Source organism: Homarus americanus, unplaced genomic scaffold, assembly GCF_018991925.1.
Source record: "Homarus americanus isolate GMGI-L3 unplaced genomic scaffold, GMGI_Hamer_2.0 scaffold1024, whole genome shotgun sequence".
Taxonomy (NCBI): Eukaryota; Metazoa; Arthropoda; class Malacostraca; order Decapoda; family Nephropidae; genus Homarus; species Homarus americanus.
This window is the reverse complement of record NW_024715228.1, coordinates 9666944-9678118: the sequence shown is the minus strand read 5'-3', so window position 1 is coordinate 9678118 and position 11175 is coordinate 9666944.

Below are 11175 nucleotides of genomic sequence, written 5' to 3'. Positions count from 1 at the left end.
CCATTTCTTCGACCATTCTTGGAGCCCACAGAGGTCCTTCTGTAGCTTTTCACAGTCCGCTTGGTACTTGATTTCCCGAAACAACTTGGCGTCATCGGCAAACATTTGTATGGAGGAGTGTACAACGTCAGGCATGTCATTTATGAAACAAACAAACAACAGCGGGCCTAATACACTGTCCTGTGGTACCCCACTTGTGATGTAATGACCACGGTCGGACATGTCAGTTAACGAAAAATCAGACGATTCATATTACGTTCAATAGCCCACAAAACATGTAGCTATGCCTTCTTTATTGAGTCTCCCCCCTAAGGCGTCCGTTTTCTCATCGCTTCAAGACACCTGAGTCCTCCGTTTTCCCATTTTCTCTGACTTCCTGAAACCAACCTCTAAAGTAAAGCTGAAGGTGAGAGAGAACAACATTGTTTTGAGTCAACTTAGATATGTCTGATTACAGTTAAAGCATACAAGATCCTTTGTGAGTGATGTTGAAAGCTTTAACTGTCTTTATTGTTCGACACACTTGTTAAGTATGTGAGTGTCGAGTCTGCCAGTACGAATAGTGTCCAAGGATATTGTCCCTGGTTATAGCCATGCATTTCTGAGTACTACTGAAATTAGATTATTTTGATGCCCAAACATCAGAGAATCTGATGTTTGTAGTTTAGTTAGTGTCAGTTGTCTATTCACGAAAGCCATTAATCTCCTGAAAGAACATGTCAAACTTCTTATCTCCAAGATCTCAACCTATACCCATAGAGGGTCCTTGTCTAGAAATTCGCTTATGTTGGGAGAACTAATGTTATCAACGTGTGTATTTCCACTTATTCCTGGCAAGCTCAATCACTGATTAGATTATATGAATAGACATAGGAAATTACCCTGATCAGGAACACTGAAGTTCATAACTAAGTATACAGCGATCCAAAATGGTAGAGAAGGTCTGTTGTTGATGAGATCAACCTTTCTGGTATGAATGTGTGGGCCAGAGCTGCCCCGCGGGCGCACGTATATACCGCTGCACGAGGGAGAATCATGCATTCGTGACTCTTTCTCAACGTAGCTTCAGTGTGTGTGTTAGCGGAATATCCAGCAGCTCCCGGGGACCGATAGCTGCATACCAGCTGGCTGCATTGGAAGATGGCGTTAATTTGGCAGGATTAAACTGTGCGAGTTTGCACCTTGGGAATTAAGTCCGAGCTCCCTCGCAGTGTATTGAACTCCAACCGACCTTAACAGCGTTTTTCATTTGTTGTGGTGAAACCAGCAACACCCTGGGGCACTCCTTACAGTTATATGGACCTAAGTATTATTGTTGTTGTATATGATTGGTGATAATATATGATTGGTGATAAATAACAGGTTGAGTAGTGATCCCATAACAATTGATGGTATCAGTACATATGTGGTGTGAGTTGAGTACATCAATTGAGGGAGAAATACCATGTTATTCATTCCGAAATAGAGTGTAGTTATAAATAATATTTTATTTCGGGATGTTGTCAAGTGTGTCATACAGCCATCTGGAGTGACAATGACATAATAAGTAATTGAAGTTGTTTAATGAATTGATAAGTAATTGCGGATCTATTTTATCAATGGTGCAGTAAGACCTGAGTGTCCAATCTTGTCTGAGTGAACTTAATAGTTGCTTAACAAGTGATCGTGGGCCCTTCGTGCCCGGTGGCGAGTCCGGTGGTACAGTTTACCGAGGTTGTTATAATTATGGTCGTGGTTGTTATAATTATGGTTGTGGTTGCTATAATCATGGTCGTGGTTGTTATAATCATGGTCGTGGTTATTATAATCATAGTCGTGGTTGTTGTAATCATGGTCCTGGTTGTTATAAGCATGGTCGTGGTTGTTATAATAATGGTCGTGTTCGTGATACTTACAGTATTTAATATACTATAAGAAGGAATAGAATAAAGGTTAGAATAATTAGTTAAAGAAATATTCGCCATAAGGAGAGGTTAAAATCATAAAACAAAAAAAAATATTTTGAATCACTGATGATCATTCCGAGATAAATTATATTATGAAGAAACGTGACCTTGATTCTGGTTAGATTAGTCACCATCTGCTTAAGTCATCACCTGTGTTAAGTCATCATAGTCATCATCTACGTTAGTCAGTTTTAGGCCCATCTCACATGACTGACCGACCATCGATGTTCTTTCCGCGCGAGGGTGTTAGTTTTCAATGCGTCTTATTATTTACGCTGGTGGATGTAAGACCTCCTACCCTCACTGACGCAGCTATGGTCAATTTGGTGTAATTCTTGTTTATAAATGCCTTCTAATCTGTCTCAAGTCTATCTGTCCTGTCTATTGCCATCCCAACTGTCTGTTCGTCTGCGTGGTGTTTGAATGTAAGCCCGTCTGTACTCTTTGTGTCATCAAATCTGTCTGTCTTATCCGTTGTTGGCATGTGTCTGCCTGTTTGTCTAATGTGAACCAGTCAGTCAACTGTCTGTCTGTCATGTTAGTTGCCATATTGTCTATTTGTGCATGTATGAATCTGTCTATTTTTGTCAACCTCCTGTCTGTTTCACTGTTTATATTCACCCTGTGTCTATTGTAGTCATCTTCTCCATGCATTCCTGTTATTATCTTTTTATCTCTTTTCCTTTTCCATGTACAGTCACCCACAGGAAAAAGTATACAGTGTAGCTTTAAGGTCGTTTGGTAACGTTGAAACTGTGCATCCAGACACATGATGAAACTCAGCTCCCCCCACCTGTTATCTCTAACTATTTTCTGTTTCCCCTTCTTTAATCTTCCATTTACTCATCTTCCTTCCTTTACTAATCCAAACAACATTAAAAAAAAGTAGGCTAAGAAAAAAAGTGGGGGGAGGAGGAGGGAACAGTACGATAACTGCAATCGTGGGCTGACAGCGTACAGCGAATGAGGGTGCGCCAAGTCCGTAGACCTGCATCGTTTTCCAGCGTAAATAAAATGGTTAATTAATGGCTTCCTAAAGAATCCATCGATATGGGACCAGGTTTGTTCCACTCTACGAATTTTTTTGCGATTTTTCCACCAAGTTTGATGAAAAACGATTGTGCCATTTCGGCTGCCCAGAACAGACACACACACATACATGCCTAGTCCTATAGTATATTAGATGATGTAATAAGTAATTGAAGTTGTTTAATGAATTAATAAGAAATTGAGGATCTGTTTTATCAATGGTACAGTAAGACCTGAGTGTCCAATCTTGTCTGAGTGAACTTAATAGTTGTTTAATGATGTAATAAGTTATTGAAGTTGTTTAATGATATAATAAGTAACTGAATCTCTATTTTATGAATGGTATAGTGGGACCTGAGTGGTCCAGTCAGGTTTGAGTGTACTTGATTAACATATTGTTCACTCCTTGTGTTAATAAATGTTGAATTGGTAGACTACGAGTATCACCACTCTATCCTTTCACACATTGGTTCTCAGAAAATAACTAACTCACTTGCCTAGAAGCTCGCTACCTAACAGGTGGCAGGCTACCGTTGTAAGTGTAATAAGTGTGGTAATAACAAAGACATGGTTCCCAGATTAATCCATGGTTTAGAATATAACTAGAACAAAATATATTGAAGAGAGTATAATATATATGAAAGAACATGAAAAGGAAGAACATTGACTACGAAAATATAAGCAGAGAAATATAAGAGTTACTTATATAAGAACGTATAAGAATAAGTATATATATATATATATATATATATATATATATATATATATATATATATATATATATATATATATATATATATATATATATATATATATATAGTATTGAAGAATAACAGAAAATAATATCTGGAAGATAAAATATGAAGTAAAAAGAAACATCCCATTACAGTGAATCAAATGTCACCATCACTCAAATATCATCACCCAAGTGTCATTATTACTCAAATGTTACCATCACTCAAATGTCACTCTCACTCAAGTGTCATTATTACTCAAGTGTTACCATCACTCAAATGTCACTCTCACTCAAGTGTCATCATCACTCAAATATCATCATCACTCAAGTGTCACCATCACTCAAGTGTCATCATCACTCAAATATCATCATCACTCAAGTGTCATCATCACTCAAATATCATCATCACTCAAGTGTCACCATCACTCAAGTGTCATCATCACTCAAATATCATCATCACTCAAGTGTCACCATCACTCAAGTGTCATCATCACTCAAGTGTCACCATCACTCAAGTGTCATCATCACTCAAATATCATCATCACTCAAGTGTCACCATCACTCAAGTGTCATCATCACTCAAATATCATCATCACTCAAGTGTCACCATCACTCAAGTGTCATCATCACTCAAATATCATCATCACTCAAGTGTCACCATCACTCAAGTGTCATCATCACTCAAGTGTCACCATCACTCAAGTGTCATCATCACTCAAATATCATCATCACTCAAGTGTCACCATCACTCAAGTGTCATCATCACTCAAATATCATCATCACTCAAGTGTCACCATCACTCAAGTGTCATCATCACTCAAATGTCACCATCACTCAAATATCATCACCCAAGTGTCATTATTACTCAAATGTCACCATCACTCAAGTGTCAGTGTCACCAACACCAAGGTTCACCATCACCAAGGGTCATCATGACCTCACCTATAAAATAAAAAAAGTATTACAAGAATATTGATGAAAATTATAATGGTGATGGTGAGGAAATGATAATATTTTGTACCGATTGTTAATAATAATAATAATAATAATAATAATAATAATAATAATACAGTAATAATAATAATAATGATAATAATAATAATAATAATAAATATAATAATAAATATAATAATAATAATAATAATAATAATAATAATAATAATAATAATTATAATAATAATAATAATAATAAATATAATAATAATAATGATGATGATGATGATGATGATGATGATGATGGTGGTGGTGGTGGTGGTGGTGGTGGTGGTGGTGGTGGTGGTGGTGGTGATGATGATGATGATGATGATGATGATGATGATGATGATGATGATGATGTGGTGGTGGTGGGTGGTGGGTGGTGGTGGTGGTGGTGGTGATGATGATGATGATGATGATGATGATGATGATGATGATGATGATGATGATGATGATGATGATGATGAAATGAAGGATGGGTTGCTTGTGGGCTTTGTTATACAGTGCAGTCTATCTATTGACTGTATGTTCTGTTACACATATAAGTGTGGGCTGTGTGATATAAATATTCAAATTTAGATACTTTTCAATAGCTTTTGTTTACATAATAAGCATGTGTCAGAGACTATTGTTATTAATTTGGGTAAGAACGTTGTAATTAATGGAAGGAAAGGACAAATTTCTGGGTAATGTAAGAATGGGACGGAAATAGTGTCTTGAGATAATTTCTTCATTTTGTTAAACACTTTAGGCATGTATTCATCTTCATTGTACCGCACAGAAAGGAAAGTATATATCTCATCCCCTTAAAATAAAACGAAAATTCGATTCTTACAGACGGGAGGTGCTGCACTGAGGCCAGGTAAGCCATGGTGTCTCTGTGAAAATTGTCCACATCTAACACAACATATAGAGACTGACCAAAGGTTGTGGAAAGAAGCGAGAGGGTGAGAGTGAAAGAGAAAGGCAAAAGTGACGTGGGGTACGAGGCTGATCCAGCTTCTGGGAGCTAGCTAGTGAGGGACAAGTGAAATGTGGAAGAAATTTATGGATGCTGGTGTGCGTGTGGGGAGGGAGATAAACCCTAGCTGGTTGAAGACGCAACCGTGGAGATCAGGGAGACGGGCTCCTCGCTGGAGACGCAGTTGTGGAAGGCAAAAAGGCGGCCTCCTGGAATATACAGTAGATGTGAAGGAAACCGTGAAGGTCTGTGATAGATGCCACCACATGAGAGAGAGAGAGAGAGAGAGAGAGAGAGAGAGAGAGAGGTGTTGTATTGGTGGAGTTGAGGAAGTCATATATAAACAGGATAAAGAAGTGGGTGAGTGAAAAAGAAAAAAAAATGTCGCCAGCTTAGGTAACACACAAGCCATATATATATATATATATATATATATATATATATATATATATATATATATATATATATATATATATATATATATATATATATATATATATATATATATATATATATATATGTGTGTGTGTGTGTGTGTGTAAAGTTTGTGAAGTCTCAACAGTTTGGTCACAGGGTTTTATTTTTAGAGGAACATTTATTATATGGATCGGCAGTAGAGGGTAAAAGGCCGCCTGTAGTGCGGTTACTAATGAAGAGGCGAGGAATTCCTTTCACTGCATGGACGAGGCCTTAGCAGTACATACTAAGGACAACTTTTTTTCGAGAAATATAAAAGGGAGAGAAATCACTGCGGTATCTTTTGAAAGGAAAATATTCCCAAAGAGTCAGCAGAATGTGTATCAAATATATGCAAAGGAGAGATTAGTTATAAGCTAAAAAGATAATTCATATAAGGTTTTGTCCTTAAGAATTATACAGAACTTGGGATAATTGGCTTCTATAGGAAAGGCTGCTATATCACCATGGTAAAAGAATTTGTACAGTGATGATGTAGAGAGGAAGGTTGTACACACAGAGGTAAGGGCGTAGAATAAATGTAAACACTGATGAAAGTCGGGGACAGTATTGTGAGGAAAAAGAATACTGTTGATCATAGCGATGACACAAGAGGCACCGCATGAGAGGAGAGGAGCATCTCACGGCCCTCGACCCGGTGAGACAAAGCAAGTATCCAAACTCTGATGTGTTCTTAGTTACGTATTCCTTAAATCTGGGAACTAACTGAATGGAAAAATCTAGAAGCATGTGAAGATTAGGATGAAGGTTAGTACATGGGATATTTGGGATGACAAGGATAGGAAATGAATAGAGAGAAGGAAGGATAGCTCTTGTTGTCGTAAGTGGTGTGGGAGTTTTTACTTAAGATACTAAAGCCTTTATTATACAGTACACAAAGGGTGGCGGTGACTGACTGGGAGAAAGAGAACGTCACCCAGCCTATTAGAAACTCAATTCACCACCATTTTACGTTTCTACTCACATCACACAGTCACCACACTATTTAATACAGTCACCACTCATTTACGTCTCACCTCGTTATAGTCACTACTCCTTCATGGCTCCACTCATTATACCTTACCTAACCAAACATAACGTAACCTAACCAAATTCTACCGTATCCGATTCCCATTATGTTTGTATTTTTCTTCCCCTTATTTTCCTCACCCCTTCCATCATCGTTAATTACTCGCTCTCCGTCTTTAGCTCGGGAGATGCTGAGTGCATCTTGAGGGAGGTTCTGATTGGAATCTAATTGTTGCTTAGGGAGGAAAATATTGCAGTTAGTTTTCTTATTGCAATCTTATTTGTATATGCTGTGTGTGTGTGTGTGTGTGTGTGTGTGTGTGTGTGTGTGTGTGTGTGTGTGTGTGTCTCAGACTGAGTTAATAGTAAACATTTGTATCTCAGACTGAGTTAATAATAAACATTTGTATCTCAGAATGAGTTAATAATAAACATTTGTATCTCAGACTGAGTTAATAATAAACATTTGTACCTCAGACTGAGTTAATAATAAACATTTGTATCCAGGACTGTGAACTGATAAACATTTGTGTCTTGTGTTCAGTCTCATCACATCTCCCCCTATGTCTTCCTGGCGCTCAGTCACTGCTGCCCGATGTCTTCCAGCAAAACTAGTAAAGTAATCCACATCTTGTCAGTATAGAGGGAGCTAAGAGAACCGCGGAGGAGAGAGAAATGAAGTAAGGGAGAAGGGAAGACTGTAAGGAAGAGGAATATGAAGCAAGGAAGCAAGGAAGCAAGGAGGATAATGAGAGAGAAGACAAGGCAGCATGCAAGGCAGGAAATAAGTTCGTGGAAGAGAGGACAATGAAAAAAGGAGAACCGTAGGGGAGAGGAAAATGTAGCAAAGAAGAAAGGAAAATCACAAAGAGAGAGAGAGAAAAGGAAGGCTGCAAGAAGTGTCGTGAGTGAGGGACATATCGTAACACATTTATGACTGAGATTCCTTAAGGTGTGGTGAAAATCAGGAGACGACTCGAGGAAGACTTCTACAATCGGTCCAATATTTTCTGCATCAAGCGACCGAGAAGCACTGCCCACTCTCCCCTTCGTTATGTATTGAACTTTCAATTTTTTTTTTTTTTAAGATTTTTGACTACACACGTGGGATAATATTTAAGGGGATAAATTGAAAAAAAAAAACGAATTAAACCTCGAATCGTGATGATTTATGATTTAGTTGATAATATTTACCTGTTCAAGCAAATCGAAATGAAGTTCTTGATTTTGTCCTGGTCACCATTACACATTATAAGGGTTTAGTAATGTGACCTTCTGACTCTATTGTATATAAACCTTGTTACATCCGATGACAATTAAGCCCCACCTGCTTATATCACCTTAAAATTAAGCACCTTAGCGTTACCTGTACGGGGCAGGTTAGGTTAGGTTAGGTTAGTTTATACGGGTTAGGTTAGGTGGTGCTAGGTTAGGTTAGGTTAGGCTAGGTTAGGATAGGTTAGAATAGGTTAGGATAGGTTGGGTTAGGTAGTGCGTGTGTTGGCGAGACTCAGGCGTGTTGTATGTCGTTCCTCTTTAACTATCTCTCTTGTTCTACCTCCACTCTACCTGTTGTTCTACCTCCACTCTACCTGTTGTTCTACCTCCACTCTTCCTGTTGTTCTACCTCCACTCTACCTGTTGTTCTACCTCCACTCTACCTGTTGTTCTACCTCCAGTCTACCTGTTGTTCTACCTCCACTCTACCTGTTGTTCTCCCTACACTCTGCCTGTTGTTCTACCTCCACTCTACCTGTTGTTCTACCTCCACTCTGCTGTTGTTCTCCTCCACTCTACCTGTTGTTCTACCTCCCTCTTCCCTGTTGTTCTACCTTCACTCTACCTGTTGTTTCTACCTCCCACTCTACCTGTTGTTCTCTCCTCTACCTGTTCTACCTCCCTCTACCTGTTGTTCTACCTTCACTCTACTCTGCCTGTTTCTACCTCACTCTACCTGTTGTTTTCTACACTCCCTCCCTGCTTGTTCCTCACTCCACCTGTTGTTTCTACCTCCACTCTACCTGTTGTTCTCCTCCCTCTGTCTGTTGTTCTACCTCCACTCTACCTGTTGTTTCTACCTCCTCTACCTGTTGTTTCTACCTTCCTCTACCTGTTGTTCTACCTCCCACTCTACCTGTTGTTCCACCTCCACTCTACCTGTTGTTCTCTCCACTCTACCTGTTGTTCTACCTTCACTCTACCTGTTGTTCTACCTCCACTCTACCTGTTGTTCTACCTCCACTCTACCTGTTTGTTTCTACCTCCCTCTACCTGTTGTTTCTCTACTCCACTCTACCTGTTGTTCTACCTCCCACTCTACCTGTTCTCACCTCCCTCTACCTGTTGTTCTACCTCCCTCTACCTGTTGTTCTACCTCCCTCTACCTGTTTATTTCTACCTCCCTCTACCTGTTGTTCTACCTCCCTCTACCTGTTGTTCTACCTTCCCTCCACCTGTTGTTCTACCTCCCTCCTACCTGTTGTTCTACCTCCACTCTACCTGTTGTTCTACCTCCACTCTACCTGTTGTTCTACCTCCTCTGTTGTTCTACCTCCACTCTGCCTGTTCTACCTCCACTCTACCTGTTGTTTCTACCTCCTCTACCTGTTGTTCTACCTCCCTCTCTACCCCGTTGTTCTACCTCCACTCTACACGTTGTTCTACCTCCTCTACCTGTTGTTCTCCACTCTACCTGTTGTTCACTCTCCACTCTACCTGTTGTTCTACCTCCCACTCTACCTGTTGTTTCTACCTCCCTCTACCTGTTGTTCTACCTTCATCCCACCTGTTGTTCTCCCACTCTTATTTGTTCTACCCTCCCTCTACCTGTTGTTCTACCTCCCACTCTACCTTTTGTTCTACTCTACCTGTTTTTCTACCCTCCCTCTACTGTTGTTCTCCCCTCTACCTTTGTTCCCCTTCCCCTCTACCTGTTGTTTCTACCTTCCCTCTACCTGTTGTTCTCACCTCCCTCTACACGTTGTTCTCCCTCTGCTTGTTTCTACCTCCCTCTACCTGTTGTTCTACCTTCACTCTACCTGTTCTACCTCCACTCTACCTGTTGTTCTACCTCCACTCTACCTGTTGTTCCTACCTTCACTCTACCTGTTGTTCTACCTCCACTCTACCTGTTGTTCCCACCTCCTCTCTTACCTGTTGTTTACCTCCACTCTACCTGTTGTTCTACCTCCACTACCTGTTGTTCTACCTTCCTCTACCTGTTGTTCTACCTTCACTCTACCTGTTGTTCACCTTCACTCTACCTGTTGTTTCTACCTTCACTCTACCTGTTGTTTCTACCCCCTCTACCTGTTGTTTCTACCTCCTCCTACCTGTTGTTCTCACTCTCTCTACCTTTTGTTCTACCTTCACTCTACCTGTTTTTCTACCTTCAGTCCCACCTGTTGTTCTACCTCCACTCTACCTGTTGTTCTACCTCCCTCTACCTGTTGTTCTACCTTCCACTCTACCTGTTGTTCTACCTCCCTCTACCTGTTGTACCTCCACTACCTGTTGTTCTACCTCCACTCTACCTGTTGTTTCTCCACTCTACCTGTTGTTTCTACCTTCACTCTACCTGTTGTTCTCTCCACTCTACCTGTTGTTTCTGCCTCCCTCTACCTGTTGTTCTACCTTCACTCTACCTGTTTTTTCTACCTCCACTCTACCTGTTGTTCTGTCTCACTCTACCTGTTGTTCTACCTCCCACTCTACCTGTTGTTCTACCTCCACTCTACCTGTTGTTCTACCTCCACTCTACCTGTTGTTCTACTTCCTCTACCTGTTGTTCTACCTCCCACTCTACCTGTTGTTTCCTCTCCACTCTACCTGTTGTTCTACCTCCACTCTACCTGTTGTTCTACCTCCACTCTACCTGTTGTCCCACCTCCCACTCTACCTGTTGTTTCTACCTTCACTCTACCTGTTTGTTCTACCTCCCTCTACCTGTTGTTCTACCTTCACTCTACCTGTTGTTCTACCTCCAACTCTACCTGTTGTTCTACCTCCACTCTCCTGTTGTTCTACCTCCACTCTACCTGTTG